The sequence below is a fragment of the Chaetodon trifascialis genome, chromosome 5 (genome assembly GCF_039877785.1).
Source record: "Chaetodon trifascialis isolate fChaTrf1 chromosome 5, fChaTrf1.hap1, whole genome shotgun sequence".
NCBI classification, from domain to species: Eukaryota; Metazoa; Chordata; class Actinopteri; order Chaetodontiformes; family Chaetodontidae; genus Chaetodon; species Chaetodon trifascialis.
In genome coordinates, this window is record NC_092060.1 from 11,293,261 (window position 1) to 11,319,478 (window position 26,218).

Here is a 26,218-nt window from a genome sequence, read left to right on the forward strand (position 1 = left end):
TAAATTGTTTCACGCTATGGCTGTATTCAGGCTATGTGAGTTATTAGCTGAATCCTCCGGCAGGAGTGTGGGCTAAATGGAACGGTGTCAAGAGGCTGGCTGCCCTGCTGCTGCTGCTGTGTGTGGGAGGATGACTGGGAGTTAAGTAACAATGGCCAAGTGCGATTTTTAGCGTGTGTGCGTCTGTACGTGTGTCTATCACACATATTTTCAAACGCAGCGTCTCCCAACAAACAGTTCAACCAACATGTCAAATTCAAATATACTGCTAAACTGTTTGTGATGCCACACAAATTGCAATGTATTTTTGGTCAGCGAAAGCGTGCACTTTGGAGATAAGTGTGAATGTATATGTGTGTGGGATGGCGGGGGTATGATGTTAAAGGAGAAAGGTCTGACAGCGGGAATACCTGGAGGGTGAAAAAGGGAAAGGAGAGAGGAACATATTTGCAGCTTTTCACCAGAGACACAGGAGCAGAGGCACAGTGTGGAGTCATCACATGGACGAGGTGTAAATAAACAACATGAACATATACTTAAATAGAGAGTCCAGACGTGGCATTGCTTAAAACGTACTAATAACTAGCATTTCAAGACAAAGCTATTTCTAACCAATTGCATGGCAGGCTTTTTGGAATGGACTGCTCTGTTCCCAACAAAGGAACAGCCATTTCCTTTGAGGGAAACTTTTCGTGTTGGCACAGAAAGCTCAACAGGCAAAATTAACATAAACGTAAAAGGCTGTTGTGCATAAACATAACATAATATAATAAGACACCTTCCCTGTTTGGCCATACAGTGGATGAGACAGTCACAAATGAGGCTAGGCTAACACTCAGACATGAAAAGGCTAGGTCATATACAGCGTTAATACAGCAAAAGGTGGTCAAAAAGTTCTGGGAACTCCTGTGAATTAACCATAAGTGCTGCACTCTCAGCAGTAATTAGACCTATCCCAACTCCTACATCACACATGTTTTTGTTACCTGGTGACATGAGACCATGGTGCTGATAGGTACAGTTGAAAAAGAGGGATTTTAACTGCTGAATGGAACTGACCCTGGATATGCTCCCAAACTATAACAACAAATTAATATTAATTTTGACTGAGCATTTAAATAGTTCTCCTGTTTGCAGCTCACCTAATTGTTGGCCATTTTTTTCTGAGTCTGAATCTTATATGGGGGAATATTCATCTTAAAGAGAACTGCATCTGTCACACTTCTATGACACTGTTGGACCCATCATAGGACAGCCATTACCCACAATGCTCAGTCTGAGATTCAGACCTGTCATCCTAGTAGCAGCTACTGTAGCCTCAAGCCTGTAGCCTCAAGCAAAGATGAGCTACAGCTACAGAGGTCCAGTAAGCTCACTTCTTTCTAACTCCACATCCCCAGATTTTTTTTTTTCACTTTCAAACCTGTAGTTTCAAGTGACATCACTTTATGTATTTATTTTTTACTTTATTTATCAGACTTCATCTTTATGCAAGTTTTCTCACATATGCAGTCGCACTTGTGAGACCTATAAACAGACTTTGATGTGTAAAATCAGCACAATTCCCCTTTAGGGGAATCTTGTACTCAACAGAAATAGCGTTTTAATTTGTGTTGTGGTAAATACTGACATCAACTGATTAAACCAGCAATATTGTGATAAAATGTGTTGCCCAGCCCTAAAACCAGGACAGCACCAGGTCGGCGTCACGTCTGAAGCCTCTGAACCCCTAATGTCCTGCTACCTGCTGGTGTTTCGCATGGCGGTCACTTCACCCTGTGCATGTGTGTCCACATGTCCCCCTCTCTGTACAGTCATTCTATGGTGTTTGATCGCTGTCAAAAAGACGTGTCCATAATTAAAGTTTCCTATTTGTAAAGTTAACAATTTGTGTGTCATAAAAGTTGTTTTACACAAAATTCTGCTGTCATATACGTGAGTCTGTGAAATTGGGTTTGGGTTACGATTGTTTTTATATGAGTATGAGTCTAAAAGCTGTGAGTGCAAAGTCTTGAGAATACAGCTCATTTTTCTACGACTATGAAGTCTTCACTGTGGATACGAATTCAAGTTTACGGGTATGACTGAAATGAAATGAATGAAATGAAAGTGCTGAAATGACGTCACTGAGGTCACAGTCAAGTCGCAGGGGAAAGTAATCGATCGGCGATTCCTCCAACTGCGCATGCGCATGCCCCAGACGCAAACATGCAGGGCAACGCCACCATCCCCGGAGAGACTTCACAGGTAATGTCAATAATAACGTGCATACCTATTAATGTTTTTATAAAATCAAACCATTTTATACAATATACATTTCTTGCTTGCAAGCTAAAAATATTTACATGCTGATGAAGCTAGCTTAGTGCTTAGTATAGATGCAAGCAAGAAATGTATATTGTATAAAATGGCTCGATTTTATGAAGTAAATAATGGCTATGCACGTTATTGTTGACGTTACCTGTGCAGGGCTCTCAAGTTTTGAGCTAAGTTCAGAGTGAGATTTGGCGGCGGCAGTGAGGGTTGGGGAGGGGACAGGGGTCTGATCTGATAAATGACACATAAATTGGTACAAATAAAAATATTTATTCAATTCAGCATTTCTTAGTGCAAGTGTGTGTGCGTGCGCTGTGTCTGTAACCCCGCCCTTCCCCATCCTGCTCAGTGCGTAAAAAAAACAAACAAAGCGGCTGCCGCTCCGGCTCCGGCTCCGGCTCCGGCTCCGGCTCCCAGGCAGGAGACGGCTCCGATCATTCACTTCAAAGAGCGGCTCTACGAGCCGTTTCATTCGCGACAGACACATCACCACTTCCTCTACTTGTTCCACTGTTTTAAAAAATAGTGGCGCAACTTGGTGGGCGTTATCCTGGTAATTTCTCTGTGTGAGAAATACAAGATATGGCGTGTGAGCATGTGAATGGGTTGAAGTGCGTGTGTCTCACGCCCAATGGGTGAGACTGGAGAGCTTTGCCAGTGAAGTCTCTCCGGGGATGGTGGCGTTGCCCTCATGTTTGCGTCTGGGGCATGTGCATGCGCAGTTGGAGGAATCGCCGATCGATTACTTTCCCCTGCGACTTGACTGTGACCTCAGTGACGTCATTTCAGCACTTTTCGAGTCGTACCCGTAAACTTAAATTCATATTCACAGTGAAGACTCCGTAGTCGTAGAAAAATGAGCTGTATTCTCAAGACTTTGCACTCACAGCTTTACTCATATAAAAACAATTGTAACCCGAACCCAATTTCACAGACTCACATATATGACAGCAGAATTTTGCGTAAAACAACTTTTATGACACACAAATTGTTAACTTTACAAATAGGAAACTTTAATTATGGACACGTCTTTTTGACAGCCATCAAACACCATATCATTCTGACTGGAGCCTTTTATCAGACTAACATCATGTACACAACTTATGGTCTCCCTCCTCTCATCCTCTCTCTTTCTCTTGCTTTCTTTCTGTCCATCTACATCCAGAAAATATGGCCTGAGAGCGTCATTGGTCATTGTATTGCACAATGTAAAAGTAATAGAGCTGGGGGACAAGCGAGAGAGAACAAATAACATCGTCCTCCAAAGAGCTGCATCTGAGAAACATTAGTCCTTCCTCTGTGCGTGTGTGTGGGTATGTGTGTGTCACATACACAACACCAGGCCTCACTGGAGGATTGGAAAGTTGTGTACATGATGTTAGTCTGATAAAACCATGTGACAGTGGACAGTCAGAGGACACCATCCACAGGCTCCAACTCTTCTCTTTCTGTTGGTCTTTGCTTCACACACGTGCACACACGCACGCACACACACACACACACACACACACACACACACACACACACACACACACACACACACACACACAGATATGAGCTGCTCTATTAAAAGCTGCAGAAAAAAGCAGTCAGCCTTTGTCCTATAACTGTGGAGTGGAGCTGATGTTAGTGAAGTTGGCAGCCATGGATGACTGGGAGCCACCAAGGCCTTGGTCAGCTGACATTATCCTGCCCCTCAAATGCTACCCAGCCCTGCAGCGGCGTCTGCCTGTGTGTATGTGTGTGCCCGCTGTACTATTTGTCCTTGTCCAAATGCAACCTCTGGATGGAGTAGCTATTCATCGCTAGGTAGACAGGAAAGAAAAGGAGAGAGGGAAAGACAGAGAGAGAGAGACAAGGAAGGTGGTAATCTGAGTGGATCTGAGTGTTGATCCTCTTTGGCTCTCATAGTGTGTGTAGGAGGTCACATCAAGCTCGAGCTCTTGGATAAGATGGGCGGAAAAACAGAGGAGATACAATATTTGCACAGCAGCTAAAGTAACCAACAACAGATTGAAAAGGATCAGCATTATAGCAGCACTGAAAAAATATGGAAAAATAATTTGAGTTATCTGTCTGTGTTCTTCATATCTGTGTGTATGTGTGTGTGAGACCACATCTGCCACAGGATTACAGGCACACACACACACTGAGCCACGCAAAAACTTCAGAGGTATAATGGACCAATGGCGGTCAAAATTTTGTGACAGCTGTAATGCGAAGGTCTGAATTGAGTAGAGGCAGTGGAGATGAGCTTCCAGTGCTCCAACTGTAGTCCAAGCATGAGGCTGAAACAGTCCAGATGGGTCAGCAGCACTGAGCCAAAGCCCTCCTTAACCTACTGGATCAGGGAATCAGTTGGACTTCACAGCTACGGCAGAGATCGCACAGTCTCCCTCACACACGCACACGCACACACTCTGTACACGCAGACACATTTCTGCTTGCAAACACTCATATCCCGACAAGTGTAGCCAACCAGATCACTTTAAAAATTCTATCCACAATGCTGAAATGTGAGGTAGTAAAACCCGGATCGCTAGTTTGTTTATGGTAACTGCCGTAAAATAGCTACCACCTTGCTTTATAGATTGGATGACATAAAAAGATCAATTTGTTTCTTTGGGAATAAGCAATAATACAGTGCATTTAATATTCCTTTTTACAGACTTGTTTATTTTCATGTAGACTGGAGCATTAGAGATGCCATTATAAGGCTGGGTAAATTGGTCCACTGAGGCTTGGTTGAGCCCATAACAAGCACCGCGATTCTGAAACATTTATGCAGCATCGGCCAACATTACAGCGTTTAGTGTTTATTATGTAGAAATGTTTGGTCCCTATAGATGATCAAGAATGTTGTAATTGTATGGACAAATGTTATCTGCCAGTTACTCTTTCCTTCTCTTGTCATGCATGAGAAAAGCCCATTTTGCACCCTCCCCAAGACCCCCCCCCTCCACCCTCAGATAACAGCCATTAACTTGTTTTCTCTTTTCATAGTTTATCACTAATTATTGCAGAATTAGCAGGCTGATTGTCCTGAAAACTTCCCAAATCCTTCCGAGTTGTCAGGAAGACGTTTTGAAAATAGCTCTCTCTCACCCGTCTCTAAATGTGTGATTATGCATATCAGCTGCAGCGCTACTTTACTGCACCGAGGATGAGCCAGAGCAGGGGACAAGGGAAGGGAAATGCGTGCATGTACATTGTTAGCAATTACTTTTTCTTAGAATAATCGAAAGGCAACTGTGGGGCACACCGAATAAATAAGAACATAAGACGGGTTTAGGGCACATTGTTATCACGGCTGTGCCAGCACTGTGACTGTGAAATGGAGAATACGGTTTCACTGCTTCAAGAAATCACTCTCGCCCACTGGGCTGGTGTTTCTCAAGTTCAGCTCACCCGGTGTGATATCCTCTTGCCGGTGGTGAGTGCAGGGTCCTGAAATTCCATCCTACGGTGGATTTCAGTCCTTGCCGTATACTTAATGTTGTGTCTTGGCTTGAGCTGGGAAACACCAGCACAGCACATGCCTCTAAATAACTGCGATGCTCGGCTGAGTGCCGCTACTCCAAACAAGCCTCTGTTTTCTAGTAAAACAGAACGGAGACAAAAGTGATGAATGTAGGAAGGAGGGAAAGACAAATTCCCAATCTGATCTCTTTTTGGGGGAGAAACATAAAATAACCAATCCATTATGCGAGCACCACCCCTGCTGTGTTCCCCTGATTCCCTCTAGCTATTAGCAGCTTAGGACACAAATAGATCACACAAGATATTAAAAAGCAGCGGGAATCTAACAGTTTAAAAGCCCCACCGTAATCCTCGCTGCGGAACAAAAACATGTCTTGAATGCAGTCAAATTATTTTCCGCTGATTCTTTCGTCTTTTTTACGGTTATTGTTTAGTACTCATATTTTATAGTGCGTGTTTTTATTTGAGATGGAATTTACAGATGAGACAGAAAGGTGACGTGAGGCAGCGCAGGTCATAAGCCAGAAGTTAAACTCATCAACAGCAGCATCCTCAAGAACACTGACAGCACCTTATTACTTTATTCACTGTCTTCATATATTTATGCTTCATTCTATTTTTCTTCTTTCCCCACGTACTTATGACCCTGGCAGGTGGCTATTGGGCTAAAAATATTGAAGTCAGAGCAGTATAGAGGCAGATTCAATAATGAAAACTCAGGAGACAAATGTAATGTTGTTCATAACAATGAAAATGCACAGATATATCACTATACTGGAATTCAAGGCTTTATCCTCAAACCTCCAGTCACAGATGTGAGCATGACAGGAAATAAAACATTCTGTCAGAGCTGATCATGGAATCGAGCAGTGAGTGAGATTGATGTTAACGGTTTTTGACGTCATCTAACGGACAGCACCTGGTTGTACTACCGGGATCCTATCAGAGCACGTGCATACCGTGTAACACAGTATAATATTGGTACAAATCTGACAGAAAAATGTAGCAGGAACTGGTGTTCAGCATGAGCAAGGTGCTTATTTCAATTATGGAGGCACAAATGTAATTATTGTGAATGCAAATGTTTATGAAGTGTTATGTCATGTGGCATTTTCACACACCGCACTCACATGAGAGGATGAAGATGAGAAGATGGAGACTGGTGGGAGCAGGCTGGTCTGACTTCAGCTATGCAGAAAGGAGAGAAAATGTATATTGTCCTTGAGATCTTTGATGGATCATATGATCTCCTTCATCCAATGAATCCATAGGATCCTCGCCATGCTGCTGTACCCGGGATTTAATGACTCTACTTCAAACTCTTACTGGATTTAGCTCCTTTTGGGGTTATAAAATCCATGTCGAGGAAAATGAAATACCGGCAGACATAATAAACATGAAGGCAGTTTAAGTGATTATGCTGGTGCGCCTTCACAAACTAAATCCATGAAAATCCATGAAACTAAATCCATGAAAATAGCACAGAATGTGAGTGTTTGCTCTAAGATGTGGTCTGAGGAGTTAGAGGCAAAGGCCTAATTTTTATACCAAAATTGCTCTTAAGCCTTTTCACATACCCTATGCTGACCTTACAGCATATGATATTTGAAGTTATTCCAGTTTCAGGCAAATTTCCAGATGAGAGTGTAGCCACAGAGTTGCGCTGTGTTGTCACAGCACTTGAGGGGAAGGACTCAGTCAGAGTGAGCGTGCTGCAGTCTCTTTCTCATTTTGACTGCTCTGACACAATCAAGCATGTTTGATATTATAACAAAGGTTCACTTTTGCTTCAAACATGCATAATGACCAGTGATGAAATTCATAATTTTACACCAACAACAGCCAGTAGGTGTTTTTTTTTTTTTTGCTATGTTCAAAGGCAAACTAATTTCTCTCTTCATCATTGCAAAGACTTCAAATGAATGAATTAAATAATCGTTACTGTAATTATGACAAGTGACTTCATGCATCCATTATGCAAAAAACAAACATGGAGGACTTGCTTATATTAAGAGGTGTCACATCATTCAGTGCTCACTGTTCCAGGTTCTGAATTACTTGAGAAAAAGAGAAGCTTTCAGATCCTGTCTTGCAGGTAGCAGCAGGACTAATAATTGTTTATTAAGCACCTAATGTGGCCGCAACATAGCCGACTCTCAAGTCAAATGTAATGAGTTAACAACATAATTATTGCAACTGTTGTGAACAGATTGCCTAATCAGTCCCCCTTTTTTTGTACATATAAAACCATTTCACTGTGGACAAATAGCATTTTGTGTGTGTTTTTTCATGTTGAAAACAATTTTGCAAACCATCCAGCATCAATTTAAAATCAGGATAGCAGTAAATGTGGTAAATATGTTTTCATCCATTTGGGGACCTTAAGTAGCAAATTCAGTCCACAATCAATTTAGTCATAAACACAAATTAATGAAATCAGCATGGCATCTCACGTCAAAGCCAAACAAGCTATAAAAATGTCAGTGAATAGTAATCAAACAAAGGTAAAATCCTCAATGTGAACATCAAATACAACATGCTTCAAAAGGAACAATTGAAAGTTGAAAGACGCAGATAACTTTACAATATGGATTAAACACACGGTTCCCTAAACCAGCCTCAGTCCTTATCAGACTTCCCTCCTCAATTACAGTCATATTTTTAAATCAATGTGGAGTGATAGCAGCGTAAAGCAGACAGTGGAGTGGACTGGAAGATGTCTGGTGTCTAGACTGCTCTGCCACACACACACACACACTCACACACACAGACACAGTGACGTGGCATGCCCTCATTATCCGCGACGTCACATCACACTAGGGGCCCGTCAGGCCCCGACACTTGCACAAACAAAAAGAAATCTTAAAGCACACCAACACCTGGTAGCAATTAAAAGCTGAGGAATTAAAGTTAAGTACGGCTGTTCTGACCAGGCGCTACAAATATAACTCCCACGCATCCACACGCACCAATTCGCACATGCCAAAAGACACATTCAGACGCGTGCACACACAAAATGTTTCCGAGGGCATATTCAAGCACCGTCACATCACGATGTTATTACTATTCACCATCACTTTGCACACATCAAATATGAATGGTGTGGACGTGTCATTCTCTGTGTGCTGTGCAAGTGTATCTACATGTGTATGTAATGTGTGTATGTGTGTGAAGAGATTAGAATCATCCAGGACATTCATCTATTCTGTAGCTGGTAAGGAGATTGAGTGGGGTTGGGTGATATGATGGCACTTTCACAAAGGATTACATTACTCTCTCTCCCATTCTGTCTCCCTCATACAGTCGTCTTTTGCTCTCCCCAGTCTTCACATTTGATAATGGACGCTGCCTATGCTGTGAATTGAGCTGGTGCTAAACAAAGGATTAAGACCCAAAGAGACGGAGCTGCATACACACAAGCACAATATGAGTGTACGCTTATATTAGATATGACCTTTTGAACTTCTTTCCTTTTCTTTGTATTCACCTACCGCTGCTATCTCTATGTCATGAGCAATGTAAGAACAGAAGTATGCTGCTTCCAGGCCAATTATGCAGTCCAGTCGATTTATTGACTATCTCATCGGTCTGATTAGAAAGTCACCTCATATTGGCCAGGCCAAAAGCAAGAGTCACCAGTGGGAACATTATGAATGGAGTCAAGGCATAATGTGTTCAGTCCTATCTGTGTCATTATAGCAGGCATTATGGTGGAGATGATTAAATGCATGTTAAATGTCTGGTATTGTAGGCATAATTATAAGTGTAACCATTAGTTAATGAAATAAGTTGCAATCTGGTGGCAGCTGCTGGCCATTTAATTACTGCAGGGATAGATGTATGGAGTGGGAGTTTGCTCTGTTACTGTACATGAATGTTACGTGTGGTTTTTAGTGGATTAATGACTTCATGTGATTGAGCATCAGGGGCATATTTATATTTTCATTCTAATCATGATGTGTATAAAATCAAAGCTTGTTCTTGATAATATTTATGGTCAGCATTTTTCATCAATAATCTAATGTATTTCTGTAATTGCCTCTCTATATAGCTGCTTTCATTGTTGTTGTTAGCTGTTTTCATTGTTGTTGTTTTCATTTGCGCATTTGATGCAAGGAACAAGTCACAGTAAATGATGTCTACATATTATCCAGCCATACTTCATTTTATCCCAATAATATCAGCCTGTTCACCCTCCCACGGCTTTATCAGACCCGTATTAAGCTAATGCTTATACAAATCCGACAATTCCTACTAGTGCTGCATCACATCACAAGCTTCTATTAAACGAAACAGAAGGTGTATTTGTCGCTGTAGTTAGTGCTGATAGCAATCATTCATCAAAAATACAGCAACAAAACAAGACAATAGCTATTTTCACCACTTTTTTGGCAGCAGATCTGTTGCAAATATTGCAGGGAGTAATTGAACAAGAAGGAGCAGCCAAAGTGAGCTGCTCCTTCTTATTAGATAAAGAGCTGCAAGTGACAGGCTGCAAACCTCCAACTCCTCAGTAAGGTAACAAACTCCTTTAACTGTGACTGTCACTCTGGCATCATGCTGAACATGAAAAAGATTGAAGTTTCCATTCTTTTTGAGTGCTGTCTGTATTAAAATGTTAGTTTGTTTGACTGCGCTGTAAACAGATGCACCAGTTGCTCTTCTTTGTATTGCTGACAATGTGGCTGCTCAAGGAGAGTTTCCTGTGTTATTATCAAACCGCTTTTGTTACGACCAGCAAGCATGGGCCAAATGAACAGAAATCTCTCATGGCTTCCTGCAGAAAACAGATTAAAATCCAGTCTTCTGAACTTCTTTCAGAATGTCTCGAATGACAAGAAACATTTTTTGTCCAAAGTAACAAGTGATGTACATCAGACATCAGACTATCTGACCAGACAGGCCGGCTGGGGATATTTTCTCAAATCTATTGTTATTTACAGAACTATTACAGAAAGTAACTCTTCAAATCACATCACCATAGCAAATAACAGAGCCACTTTTAACACTTTAACACAAATAGGCACTGACAATCGACTTCACAAGAAGGTGATGACTCATTTTGCTTGCTTATTAATGATTTGATCATGAATCTTTGCAAGTAATGTGCTGCCTGAATGTATATAATGTATATAATTATTGTTGTTAAAATGTAGGATTTCTGTGTCAGACCTCAGGAAGACTTGCTGACGTCATGGCGTTTGCTGATGGGGATCCTGTTAAACTAAGTCAGAAATGACAAGGATTGAAAGTTTAAGGATTACAACTTTATAGTATAATAAATATAAATGCATTTGTCTTGATGGGTGTTTTAAAGGCGAGAGAGAGAGAGAGAGGGATTTTATGACAGCAGACCCAGCCTACTTAAGGCTCCACGTAAACATTAAACATTGTAGAGATGGAGGTGTTTTAAGCACTGCTAAGCTTATAATAAACATGTCTCTAAATAAAGTTGATTGACTCACAAAGTGATACACAGTATGTCACAAAAGACCGAACCTACTCTCCATCTTTTTAATGTATTATAACTGGTTTTATTTTCAGATTATCAATCATGTCATCATGTGGTGGTTCATGCATTTTTCTTTCATTTTTTTTTTGTTTGCTAACTGAGTACTGATAAATCATACTTCATATGCCAGGGGACAAGAGGCCTCGCTTAAAACGTTACACAGTGACAGCATGTTTCTAAAAATGCCGCAATCACTGACAAATCCCATTCCTATAAAAGATTCCCATGCTCAGGAGAGAGAAGGTCACTGTGTCCACGGGCTGAAACTGGTCACTGGAGAGATAGAGACACATGGCAGGCTCGATAAAGAGACAGGTAATGAAAAAAAGCTTTGGAATCTAAGCTACAATTGTCTGTAAATGCTCTCCATTACAATAAATGACTTCATTACAATAAGGATGTGTTCAACCACCCTCTGTGTTTCAATGAGTACAACTGTGGAACGATTCGATGAAGTGTGCTCAAGTAATAGAGCTTCAGATGCAGTCTGTGGTATTTACACTTATCCTCTCAATATGGAAGCCCAGGACTGCCAAAGAGAATTTGTACCTGTGCAGAGCACCTGAATATGCACACACGCACACACACGCACGCATGCACACACACCCAGACGCACAGCTGTATCACACTGATACGGTCAGTCCCTGCCTTTCTCTGTGCTTATTAAGACATTGAAGCTTTTAGCACCTAGCAGCACTAATCCTATAGCCTTATGTTCACTGGCACTGGAGCCATACTGACTCTTCTCCCCCTCCCTCTCTCGCTCTCTTTCTCTGTGTGTGAGTGTGAGCATCTGTGACTGTTTTGATGAATGGATGAGGCAAAAGAGGAGAGGGGTGAATGTGAGACACTGCACCACTGAGGTCAGCGAGGAGAGAGAAAAAAGAGAGAATGAAGAAGGGAGGCAGAGACGAAAAGAGTGGGTGAATGTATGTCGGGTGGGGTTGTGCTAGTGTGTGTGAGCGGGCGGGGGTGGGGTGGGGTGGGGGGGGGAGTGTTGCACATGAATTGCATACAAAAGCACCTACATGCACTCTGCCCCTGTGTTTATGTCCTGCTTGTCAGGCATGCAGAGCATGCATGTGCTTCGGTGTGTGTGTGTTTGTGTTTTTGTGTGCGTACTGGCATGTGTGCGTGCACGCATGTGCAAGGCCGAGGTAGGTTAAACTTGTACTCGTGAAGTGTTCCCAGTAGAGATTAATCATCCTGTGCTGGAATGCAGCATCGCGGTCATAAATCATCACCTGACCTCTCTCTCTCTCTCTCTCTCTGCCACACGAAGCGGTGGAGTCAGGGTAAAAGGAGTGTCATTGCATATTTGCAGTAAACAAACAACCAACAGCCTTGACAGAAGCAAGAAAGGAAAAAGGAAGCAGTGCTAATTATCAAATACCAGAGTTCAATTGAATGATTGCTCAAATGCATGGAAGCCCATTAATGACAGAACACTGACAGAATTAAAAAGGAAATAGTGTTAGTATTTCTGTGAATCAAGATTTGAGAGGAAATCAGAACAAAACTGTAATGTAATGGATGTTTTGAGTCGAACCCTGTTACCAGAGAGACCATTGATACTGGACAATATTTTCAAAGCCCTGCTCAGCATTAAATAGCTAATGGCAGTTTTAAACGTTCAATGCCAAAATTTTTACAACATCAGGATGACAAGGTTTGGAAATACATTACAGCAGTGGCAACTAATCTATGGCAAAGGTACAGTAGAGGTTAAACTAATCTGATATAGGAGGCACTTGGAATTGTATGTAATGAAATAGTCTAATATGAACCCTAATTCCTCTGATGGGTCAAGGATGGGTCATGATTTTCTAATTTGAGGCTGTGATCATCAAACTGTCATTATCATGGCAGTCATCATCATATGATTGATATCATGATGATATCAGGCTATAAAAGAAACCTAAATAAAGCATAACGGTGCGACACAAACACTGCTTTGAAGGGCAATGATTTAATATTATATATCATTTTGCATATATTTGCCTTATCATGAGTATACTGATAAGCTAATATCCTGATCCTAACCCCCAGGCTGACTGAGGTGTCATCTCTTTGGACCCCTCCTTCCAGGTGGCATAAGGCTACATCCAAACATCCCAACTGTTTCTTGCCAGAAACAGTCGCTCCGAATATGCCGAAACAGCTGGAGAAAGACACGAGAGCACACTCTGAAGTATCTGTGAAACCAGGATTTTACACCACAGTGATTCTGCACTCATAAATCTGTAACTTCACACTCAGCTTGAATGTGAATTGTGCGTTTTGTCCTCGTACTTTTATTATTAATGAGCAAGGACATGCATCCATTCTGGTGGGGTAGCTGTTCTTCCACTTTCTATGCAGTGACTGTGTTAGGACAACCTATATTTCCAGCTGCTACTCAAATGTTCAAGGGCAGGCGGGAGCCGAGAGATGCTGTTGAACAAATGTTTTGATCAAACCTTTAGACCTCCCCAACCTGATTTCAGTGGGGAAAGGAAGTGAGCCAGATGTCAATGCTACACTGTGCATTCTGCAACTCAGGTAGAGCATTCCTTGGTTACGTTCAAGTACAGGAAATTGATTCTGTAATATTAAAAATTCAACAGCCGAGTTTCATTACTTTTCTGAGTCTATTCCCTTTCCCTTGTGGAGTGGGAAAATATCACAGTTTATTAAATTACTTCTCTGAAAAGTCTCGTGGGATGCCATCTTAACTCCCGTCCTCCTTCACAAGGCCATTTTAGACTGTAACTAGGCACGTCTGCTTAGAAAGAGAGAGTGAGTTGGGGGTGGGGGGAATGGAAGGTACACTAAATTTCTTGAATTCATTGGCTGCTGCAGAGATTTTGTGGTTATTCCATTGGCTGTGAAAGGCATGGAATTGAATGATCCCACAAATCAAGAGATGGGGAGTTACAATAGAGTAAATGAAGTAATTCCGATGTGGAATTGCCAGAGTGAGTGCATGTGTGTGTATGCCTGGATGTATATGTGCACGGATGAGTCCCTTAGCTGATATGCCCTTGACAAGTCAGTCTTACACCAGACCTTTAAGGAACATGAACAACCCTTACTTGAAGTGCACTTCAACTGAGGGTATTAAGCAAGCTCACAGGCACAAAGGATCCTCAAGCATCATCAGTAATTGCCCAAACTACACTCCCTGTCTGAAGGAGCAAAGGGGTCAGGGCTTGACTTTGTCTGTAGGTGAGCAATGACTAGGCAGTCTCTTTGACCATGACTCAACAGGCCACACCTAAGGGCAGCAGAGGACAAGTCCACCTCTCACTACATTTCTCAGAACAGAGACCGAAAGAAGAAGCAGGAGAATTTGTAATTTGTCCGGGAGACTACTCGCCTTTCCACACTGATGGGAAACAGATAAAAAGGAAAACCCTGCACTGCAGGGCCAACAGATCAGGGTTACATTTTGTATAAGTTATCTCTGCAAAGTCAGACAAGAAATTCAGTTTGACTCTTTTCTCCTGGATGGGATCAATGGGATGAAGATGTTTTTGAGTCAGTGGGACCAAAATTACATTGAAGTGGGATCAGTCTTTAACCAGTTTTCAAACATTCACGTCATTTCATCTGACAGATGATGAGCCCCTGACTGGTCAATCATCACTCATTAATGCATTAGGGCTGCAACCAATGATATTTTTAAGCAATTATTTTTCACATCCAATAAAGTCTTGCTGGTTTTATCCAAGCATCAGTCCAAACCCACAAAATATTCACTTAACTGTCATCTATGACAAAGAATGTGAGCTGAAACCAGTGACTGTTTAGCTTGAAAACTGATTGAAACGGTTATCAAAATACTTGCCAGTGAATTTTACGATGATTGATCAATAGATCCACTGAAATCATCCACTGAGTTTGCTGACAGATATATAGTGATATATAGCTTCATATAGTGACTTGGTGCTAACCATTATTCCCGAATGCATGCGCAAGTAGGCACATGACTTAGAGACTTTACTTTTGCTCAACTTAAATGTAACCAGGAAGCTCACAACAAAGCGCCATGAGCATGTGAGGAGGATGAGTTAAAACCACTCGGTCAGCTGTCAGACAGATGTAGTGAATATCATCCCGCTCTGCCATCTCTTCCAGCACAAAAACCCACAGGATCCATGGGCATGGTAATCCAAGATGAAGGCTGCTCTCTACAAGTGTCACTTTCTCTAAAGCACAGCTAATGCCGGGTGTCACACGCCACACACACGGAAACACACACATCGCACTACACTGAGCACCCTGGTCGGAGCCCCTTGAAAAACAAATATAGGCCATTGGGGTCACAAAAGGCTTGCAAGGAACAGGTGGAAGGAATGAGCTTCATCAGAACAACAAACTGTTAACAATAGTCAAATGTAATGAATCTGAAAGCTGCAGCCAGCGCAGGAATACATTAAGACAAAGTACCAGTAATGTCTGCTGGATGATGGCTCCAAATGGTGTCTATTATGTATTCAAAATTGTTTTCACATTAAGTTAGGGTCTTGCCGGCTAATTTCGCTTCTAATATGTGTCTTGGCAGCAATTTTGAGACTCATTGTTCTCATATAGAGGTATCCACAGCTCTATTTTAGTGGCAGTGCACACACTAGGATCCCCTGTGCTTACCTTGATTAAATAATGTGCAACCAATAGGTTGCCATAAAGTAACCCCACCAACATCTCTGCACTCCTTTGCTTTTCATCCAAAAACACAAGATTTCAGGCAGGAGCAGCCACGTCCAGCTTTCCAAACCGTTCAGCAAAAGCAAAACTTTTAATTCTTAATGCATTACAATTGTGATGTGAAACAGCAGAATTCTGATTCTGCTTGTTTGTTTTAATTTGATGGGATGAGTCAAGACACAAGTCATGCTAGCACGATTGTTAAGGAGGACTGTCAATTGATGCAATGATAAAAAAGGCCTTGAACAAGCTGTTATTCATTCACAGTTGTGGAAACAGTGGGTAGTCATGTGTGCATTTAAACTAAAACTGATTTGATTCAACCTTGTGAGCACTTAAGAATAAGAAAATGTAAAGCATCTTTTTAGATGTACTTTTATCAAAACCCAAGCCCTGACACATTTCTTCAGAAAGCCATGGGAGATGTCATCAACCGCTTTTTACACTGTGGTTTCCCAAGGTCTACCCACTAATTAATCAATTAAAGCAATTAATTTGCTCCTTGATCAGCAAGTCTTTGTAATTTTAGCCTCTCAAAAAAAAAATAAATAAAAAATTCAGCAGGCTATTCCTACATATGCTGTGGCAAGGAGCACAATTAATCCTGAAAGTTGAAATGTTGAAAATGAAACAGAGAGGACAATGGAGCATGAGTGGATCAAATTGAGGACCAGACAGTCAAAGCAGGAAAATGTGGAGGGGGGCGGTAAGCGGCACAAAGTGCGGGGTGGGGGGCCTTTTCCGACACGATTATATCTCATGCCACCCAAAAGCTTCTCTGCAGGAGGCCTAACCAGGACATCGTAATCGAACTGAAACCATTCCCGCAGCAGGTTTGTTTGTTTTTTTCTGGATCTGGATTTATGACACTGAGTTAATTGTATTTCTGGCTCAAAAAAGCCATGAGCTTGTGGAATAGCTGAGAGGGTAGTAGGACGGACAGAACAGCCTTTAATAGAGCTATGCTAGTATTTTCTATTTACCAGCATGTGCTGACAATTACAGCAGCAGCGTAAACAATACAAACACCCCTTCATGTTCTGCCTCAAAGACCATCCTTTTTACCCACCTCACCTCTCTGTAAAGGTCAGTGTTTTTAGTTAATCAGTAGTGACAAGAGGTTGTTTCTGCTTCCATTACCACCTATCCTGCTCTGTCCCAAACGATAAGATGCTGAGGTCTAAAGCGCTGTAAACAGCAGCCTTTGCTATATTTCAAAAATGATTTTCCCTGATAAAAGAACAATCATGTCCTCACCTCTATTTAGCCCTGAGCCATTCAAGACCTGCTTGTAAAAATGTCTTACAGACAAAAAATATAACACACACACACACACACACACACACACACACACACACACACACACACACACACACACACACACACACACACACACACACACACACAAAACAAAAAAACAATGCAGGTTTTCAGCAGCAGGTGTGTAGATCTGCTGGGGAGAATTGCTTGCGTTCTCCTCGCGAGCATCTTCATGGAAGAATAAAAATCTAAACCTGTCCCCAAAGACTAAATCTGATGGATTAAAGGTTCTTTAAAATGTACCAATATTTCTACGGTTGCAGCAACAGTGCTTAGCGTTTCAAACTAATATTTCCAGGTACAGGAAAAATGTTAAGACCATCCAGCAAATAGTCTTTCCAAAACCAAAGCAGCCAACACATGAAATCACACAAAGCCTACTAATCAGGGGCACTTTACAGCCTCTCAGGTAATTATAGATGAGAGACATATGAGCAGCTTTTTGTTATGACATCAGTTAACATGCTGCAATGTAGTTATCATTGACAGAATTTAAAACAATGAACACAATGGTGGCTATTTTGCTTTTGAAAGGGACTTTTGGCTTTAAATCAGCCACAAAATTGCATTGGCCTAGTCACAAACATCCAGCCCACTATGCTGGTTCATTATCTAACACTGAGTGGGCTCTGAATTGGTTGGGAAGGACAAAATGTATCAATGGGACTCTCAGTACCAACATGGGTCATGCCTGTGCTGTGAAAATGGCATTAGTGAAATTGGACCCTTGAGGTTTTTTAATGCTGTTTTCCATCTGTTTGCATGTGTGGACGTGGACGGTCCTATCTGCACGACGCAGGACAGCACAAGCAGAGGGGTCACGCTGGATATCACTGACCTCTGAACAGCCCCGCAGCTCTGAGAGCGTGTGTGCTTGTTTGTTTGAAGCGCGTGTGCGTCTGTGTGTGCACGTTTGCCGCCATGCATTTGGGTTATTGTGTGAAGCCTTCAGTCTTTAATCCCCTAATCTGCTGAACCCTGGAAATCACTGCAGTCATCTGTCAGCTTGGTCAGAGTGGGCTGCAGAGTTCAACACATCCACATGTATGCACACAAACACACACACACACACACACCCAAATGCACACATGCACACACAGACAGAAGCTCAGTGATAGTCATTTATTCAACAGGGCCTGCATTTCAGTCTAATGAAGACTGATGCTCCTCTTTCCAGGCCTCACAGGTGTTGCAGTAAAATGCATGTATAAATACGTAACCCACATAGAGGAAGAGAGAGAGAGTGAGGAAAAAGAAGCCAACAGAGATTCACTCGCTCATCTTATTCGAATTAACGCATATCCGACGTGCACAGAAAAGTTTTGCCTGTGTAAAAGTCAATCTACAGTGTACCTCCAGGGTAACAGCCCAGAGTTAATCTTGTTGAATAGTTGTGAAGGTCCAACAAGGACATGGACTCAGAGAACCCTGAGTGCTCAGACTCCTGAGTCCAGTCTAAACCTCTCAGGTCTGTTTGTGTGTGTGTGTCTTTACATGTGTGTAGCCATGCCAAATGGGACACCCTGAGGGCTTGTCTGGAGATTGCGGCTGACACTGCCTGCTGCTGTCCAGTGTGAGCTCCTATTAGCACTTAAGACTGTGGCACATGCACACACACAACACGCTGGTCATAATGATCATGCCTGGCAGGTTAAAGACTGAAGGCGGATGGTGGTTGAGTGTGTGCACTTGCCCGCACAAGTACAGCACACATAGCTAGAGTACACAATCTGCACTTATTTCCATATGCATGAATTTAAATGTGTCTCTGTGAGGATTGCACACCAATCTGAGGACTTTGCTTTCTTTTTGATTTATATGCCCCTGTCAAAAGCTCAAGATGGAAGGATGGAGAGTGGGAGAGAGATCAAAGAGCGTGAGAGATCACACAGACGCAGGCAGGCTTGAAGAGAGCTAAAGGTGGAGGAGGAGAAAGAAGGGCCACTGAGAGAAACTGAACCAGTTAGACTGACGTGTGAATCTCAGCAGGACGCCTCATCATCAAGATCTGCACGGCATGTGTGCGTGTGCGTGTGTGTGTGTGTTTTCATGTCATAAGGTGCTGGCAACTGCCACACTCAGGGATTTACAGCTGGTGTGTGGGCCTTATCCTTTGACACCCTAGCTGATACACAACTGACTCCAAAAGTTTTTCTAATGCAACCATAAACTTAACGCATATGGCATTAGATCCTTAAGAGTCAGATTCATGTCCAATGAATATTTGTGCCTGAGTGAATGGATGGCCTGCAGTGTTATGGTCACTGCAGCTGGAGGGGAGCCAGCTGGGCTGTGGCTTTCAGCCTCTCTGTGACACCAGAAAATAAATAAATAAATAAATAAATAAATAACAGCGAGCATGGCAGCAGAGGAAAGATATCAAAATTCAGCACAACACACGCATCTCCACTGCCTGGACCTTTGATTTAGTCCTCCACAAAGCATTATACCATGCATTATTTCTAATCCAATATATGGCGGCATGGACCCAAGTGGGTGAAACATTCATGAATACAATGACTGCAGAAAATAAAAAGTGCAGTGTGGCAATTGGTGCTTTTGAACAGATTAACTCATGATATGTAGAGAGGCGGGAATAGGCGGCAGCGGCTGCGGCCGGGCTGACGCACCGCTGGGACGCAGAGCTGTGGCCGTCCAGAGGAGAGGAGACGAGCGGTAATGACAGGTCAAGCAGCCAATTAAAGCCCACTCGTAACTCCATCTTTGTCACCATGAAGTGAGAGCATCTTTCTCGAAGGACAAACTCACTTTATCGCGCATGTACGGACAGCGGTGAGATGAGGATGCTGTTCTGCGGTATACCCATAAACGCGTCGGACAGGCGCCGAAAGATTTCGCTGAGCTGCTGCATCTCTTCACGACAGCTCTAACATTCCACTTTGACCTTTTACAGGAAAGCAGCTCTTCACAGCCAGGACACTCGTCGATTTTTAAAGATACGGCAGGGGTGTTTGCGTTGGCATGCCATAGCGATTCATAAGGTCATCCCTGCCCACGAACTATTCACTGGATAGCTCTACAAAACGACACACAAGCAACACTACCGGCACGCGAAAGGACCCCTGTGTGACCAATGCCACTCAAGTGCAGGTTCACATGAGGACCACATATGTTATTTCCGATAAAAGGCACCTCAATGTCATCGCTCCGCGCTGCCCTCCCCGTCCCACTTGCCACAAAAACTGATTGCGCACAAACATGTGCCGTTTGTGGTCACAGAAACTGTGTGCGTAAACAACAGGAGCGCGTAAGCATCGTTTCCATAGGAATATATTAGAAATATCACGTACCTGTTTCCAGCTATGTGCGACACTCACTGCATAATCCTCCTCCTTCAACTTGAACTTTTCCTTCCCTCCAATCGAACAACCCGAAGCTACTTGACACTTGTTTATTGCATACTTTTCTTTGCCCCGTCTATCCCGACAAGCCGCTATTGCGTACAGCGTGAGATGAGAGCACTGGGGAGGTGGAGGGGGTGTGTGTGGTGGTGGTGGTGGTGGAGGGGGGGAGCTAATGGAGAGGATAGGCTATAAGCCTCCAGCACAACATCTCACCAAATCGGGGAATCAAACGGTGCAATCCATTCGCTGATGGCCGTTACAGGGAACAGTGCTGACTGGAAAAGATGGATCAAAAGCGGATGAAGGCAGCTGTGCGCAAACGGCACGTCTTCCGTGGATTCTCTTCAGAGCGGGGAAAGCGGCGGGCAGGCGGGCATGCTCTGAACGTGAGCGACGGCCGATCGGTTGAAGCTGCGCGCGGCAGCACCAAGGGAGCGACCATCCACACACAGTATAGAGGAATGACCGAGGCTCGCGGAGCGCGCGTTCACGTCCAAGCCAAGCCAATGGTCATTATCAGCGCGTGTGGAGAGTAATCCACTGTGCACTGTTGGCTGCAGCTGCATCCCTGCAAGATGACATGCAGGGATCAGCGGTGACAGCGAGTGACACAGTTAGAAGTCAGAATGTGATGAATAATGTTACCTGCTGTGATAAGTCTTTACAGTGCCTGTCCTTACCGGGAAATCTGCCAGTTATATGATCATTATTTTAAAAACTATAGCATGATCATTATATTAAATATAATATAGCGTACGGCCTTATAATACTGTGATGCCCTACCGAATATGATTCCATAGGAACTTAAATGTATTAAAGGAATAAAAGGTCAATTCAATTAAACTAACAGGCAAAGTTGGCTCTGGCTGTATTTTTGAGAGCTTGAACATGCATTGGGTGTTAGGATCCTCCCTCCGCGGCCTGGTGCTCATTACAGTGGTTCTCATGCATCTCTTTTCAAACAGTGCACCCACTGCACTGCAGGCTACTGTTCACATTAGCACACTGCCTAATGGGCTTTCTCTGTATTAGCAGCAATAGAAAGGTGCAATAACAGAAGCATGCAATTATGCACCATAACTAGGGAAAACATTGTTAACAGTTACCCTATTGCCTCTCACTCTCCAAGCTGTAAATGCATATTTCCCAATGGAGGTATGATAATAACGCCTGCTTATTTGAAAACACCTTGTAAGGAGAACCTTGTGGCTCTTTTGATAAAGATTTCATTTCAGAGGCATTTTTATGCATAACTGGGGATTGGCAGGGGACATAAACCTCCCACTTTTGGCTTTATTTATTTATTTTACCCTTTCATTTCCCATTTTGGTTTAGAAATACATTAACCTGTCAAACGGTGATATAATGGTTAAGACAAACACGGGTGTCATCTTATAGGATAAGTAAACCCTCGAAACCTCGGCTTGATTTGAATTCACAGATGGCATGGTTGAATCGGGAGTGAAGGGTGAGAGCAAAGAGGAGGGAATCATTGGATCTCTAGTGAGCATCACAGGTGCAGTTTGAGATGAAAAATGCAGATGAGGGTAGGATGAACCATTTTTAAGTCCCCAAGTGATAGCCTAAAAAAAAAAAAAAAAAAAAAAAGGGCTGTGACTTGGGGCCACAGTACCCATTCTTAATCATGCAGGTGCAGCTTGTCTAGAGCTTTGCAGTTTTCCCTGCTGTCCATTGAGGAGTTTTGTTTACTTAAAGATAATGAGCCCAGTATAGCTCCTTAAAGTTACAACACATGAGCTTGCTGACCAACATTTATCATCGCTTGAAGTATTAGTTTTGCTACTCATATAAGCTGTTATCCCACCAACAATGATATGATAAAAATAATATAAAAGAGACATTTACAACCTCCCACTGACCCTCCTCTTTTCCCAGGGGGTTAGTGGGGATTTGAAAGTAATGATGTCAGCAGTATTAAATCTGTCCTTTCCATCCGTCTGCGCTTAAGTCCTTGCATATGGACACACCTAGAGATTAGCCCTAATATGTCCTATAACAGGCCAACACTTAGCCAGGGAGCATAGATGTGGAGAGCGGCCAGTGAGCAAACCCGGATTAGATCGCCCAGAAACTGCAGCCACGGGTGGCTGACTAGCATTTTGCTCATCGGTTTAAAATCGACCTCCGAAAAGACAGCCGCCAGCTCCTGCCTTCAGGCTGCCCATGGGCTTGGTCCTGCCATAATGTGGGATCAGTTGTGGCAAACCTCCACCCTCTCTTTAACAACATTAGGGCAAACCAAGGGCCTAGTGGTCTGCAATTCACCCTTTTCTTCTACCTTCCGCAAGTCTAAAACAAATCGTTTTTTCTCCTTTGAAACAAACCATGAAGACAATCTTTTGCTAATTAGTCAGCAGCTGGGTTTCATTTCTTACTGACACAGTCTTCCTATCCTGTCCCTTCACCTTGTGCCATAATTAGAAATCGCCATTTTAAAACGTGATGGATTATCATTAAAACTGACCCCTGGTGTTGCTCGAGACTTGCTCATGAGGAAAAATAATCCCGAGGCAAGTTGTCAGATGCTATACGTGTAGATGAGTTTGCTGACCTTTCTCTATCACGACCCAATATTAGCACAAGCCATTATAACCTATCAAAGCCTAATGCTTATAACCAATGCTAAGGAGTTCTTCAGCCTCACAGCACTCCAGTTATGAATTGTGTTCCCAGTGCTATCTCCACCATTACAGACCGCGCAGTGTCAGGGGTTCCACTTAACCTTGTGCAATGAGTTTTCTCCCATACATCTATCACAACAATCATATACACTTCCTGAAGGCTAAACCCTACCTACAGTGTGTATCTGTATGCATTGTGGGTGTGCCTGGCTAACACTGAGAAGAAGATGCATTTTATTGTTAATTAAAGAATCAATTCAATTAATCCTCAACATGCAAATGAGCTAATTAAAAGACCTGAACTTATAGAATTACCACTGATTAGCTGGCTAAGCACTATCGCTGCCCCCTGGATACACCCGTATTAAGCTGTACCTCTTTCACTGTAACAGTAACAAAATGAATAAATTAGAAATGTTCCAAATAGTGTAAAAAGAATAAAAGCAAACCGAACATGGCTCTCAGTAAACCAAGCAAAAACAGCAGTAATGTTGAGAGTAATGGGTATTAGGCAGACAGCATCTTTAGCCAATTTGTGCTCACACTAACCTTTGCTGCACAAAATGAAGCCGGTTATTTAAGACCATATTAACAAGCTTTCAAGAATTTCTTTCAGTCTGTTTTTCTCTGTCTGCTTCTTTGTTTCTTTAGTAAATAAAGCTTTGACTTTGTGTTTCTACTCCCCTCATTCGTGGTTTCTCTCAGCTCTCCCCCAGAGCTGTAAGTGCTCCTGCTGTAGAGGGAGCTGGCTGATGTGAGGCAGTAACAGGTACATCAGGGAGCAGGAGAGAGTGGTGGAAGACGAGGGGAGCTGGCTTGGTTTGGCACACAAGTCTGCTGAAATTACATCAAGCAGTGGGGGGCAAATGAGCATTTACAGTATATTTGAGAGGTAGGCTGTATGTGTTCATGTGCGCGCCTTCACATGTGTGCGGCGTGTTTTCGGAGGAAGCATTAGATCCATCGGCGTGAGTCTAGAAGCTTACAGGCAGCTTACTGAGCAGCAGGGGGTTTGTGGCGGGGGGTAGTAGAGACGGAGGGGATGGGGGTAAGGCAAGAGAGGAGGGGGGTGAGGAACGCTGGAGGGCTTACAGACGAATAGGGCACAGCTGGTTTTTAATTGAGTCTCCCCCCCACCACACCATGTGTATGTGTGTGCACACAAACACACACACACCCTTATTTTTACTCAGCAGTTTCCCAGCTGATGGCTCAGAGGAACTAAGCACTCCAGTACGGCAGCAGCCGTCCTACGTAACACTCCACAAGGGCTCTGTTTTGGCTGTGTGACGGATAAAGCCCTCCACCAATCAAGGCCTCTGACAGCTGCGTGCTCCTATGAATCTCAGAGCACAGCCTCAACACGAACCGAAACAGCCGGCCTCCTGCCTTACCTCAGCTTGTGATCTCAGCTGGGTGGACCAGAGCAGTTTCACAATACAGCTTTCAGTTCTTTTTTTTTTCTTTTATTGTTAGTGCGATATAGCTCAGCATGATGCATCACTTTAAGAACTGTTCCTGCACGAGAAGTCTGTGAAAGATTCTCTATATTTCTTCTCAGGCACTTAGTTGCTCATTTGCTTTAGTATACTTTTTCTCACAAAAGTGATTAAACATGAGACACAGAGCTTAATCTTTCACCCCAACACCATTTAACTAAATATAAGGCTTATATGCTGATTTGTAATTTTCTGACCAAATACAGTTGAGCTGTACTGCCCTACAAAGCAAAAACATATTTTTGAAGACTGGATTTTGATTTTGGCATCTGTTGTAATAGAAATCATTATGCTGCTTTATGCAAACGGAGCTGAAAACCAAGCCAAACTGCAGGAACTGCACTGTAATCTGTGAGCTCTGGAAGCTTCTGCCACACTTTTGTCTCAGAGAGGCAGCCAACAAGACAACGAAAGCAAGAGAGCCACATCAAGTCAAAGCTAGCTGGTGACATAGCCACAGCCAGCTGAGGTGAAGCTAAATGCATCTAGAAAATACATATATTCATTGACTCACATGATGGTAATTCTGTTTTGGTTTTTTTTGGTTTTTTTTAAACAGGGCAGTTGCATAATCCAATCATGTTGGAGGAAAAGTAAAACAGCTGAACACCCGCTAAAGGTAAATGCCATCTCAGCTTTTGAGTCTGCTTACCTTTAAATTACACATTTAAATCTATTAAATCAATCTCTGTGAGCAATGGATTGTAAATAATGAAACTGAGATTATTTTCCCTTTAGATCCTATTTTTTCACCGTCTAGCTACAGCCTGAATTCTCCGATCCAAAGTCAATATCTGTGCAGCATTTTCATGTATGCATAAAATAGAGCATTACAACTTTACATAGTAGGCTAGTATAACTCACGTAATTTGCTGGCCAGCCTGAAAACTTTACTTTCTTAATTTCAGTGTACAGCATATATACTATCTATTAAGAAATCAAGTTATCTTAACTGCAAATATAGCACTATTTTCACACTTTGGTGTCAGCTGATGAAACAAGCCTGTGGCATAAAGCATCAGAAAACATAAATTGCTTTGATTTAGTTATTGTCTAGTTTTGGTCCATGTGATAAAAAGACCTGTTGACCCATTTGAGCAAGCTGTGATACTTTGTTTTGATTTTCAGGTTTTGGGAATACTTTCATGTTGACATTAGCAGATTACACATTTAACACTTAATTAGCAACATATAATGGCGCTTAATATATGATTATTTCTCTGAATTATAAGAGCAAATATGCTGTTAGGACATGGATGCTTGCTACTGTAAATGCAACTCAATGTGATGACAAGGTTCAAATCCATCGTACGGCTACTGCAGAAACTATGAAGGAGTTAGAAACTGCAGTAAATGTTGCTCCACAAAATAAAAGATTATTTTTTCTCCCTGTAA

General features: G+C 42.5%; 1 protein-coding gene across 1 annotated transcript in view; it reads right to left on the bottom strand.

The window, feature by feature from the left end:
• tenm2a (teneurin transmembrane protein 2a) overlaps positions 1-20,829 on the bottom strand; it is a 205,346-nt gene extending 184,517 nt beyond the window's left edge. Inside the window, exon 1 of the mRNA XM_070962078.1 lies at positions 20,629-20,829. The gene's annotated coding sequence lies outside the window, so the exon portion shown is untranslated. The remainder of the gene's footprint in view (positions 1-20,628) is intronic.
• Between the last annotated feature and the right edge of the window lie 5,389 nt (positions 20,830-26,218).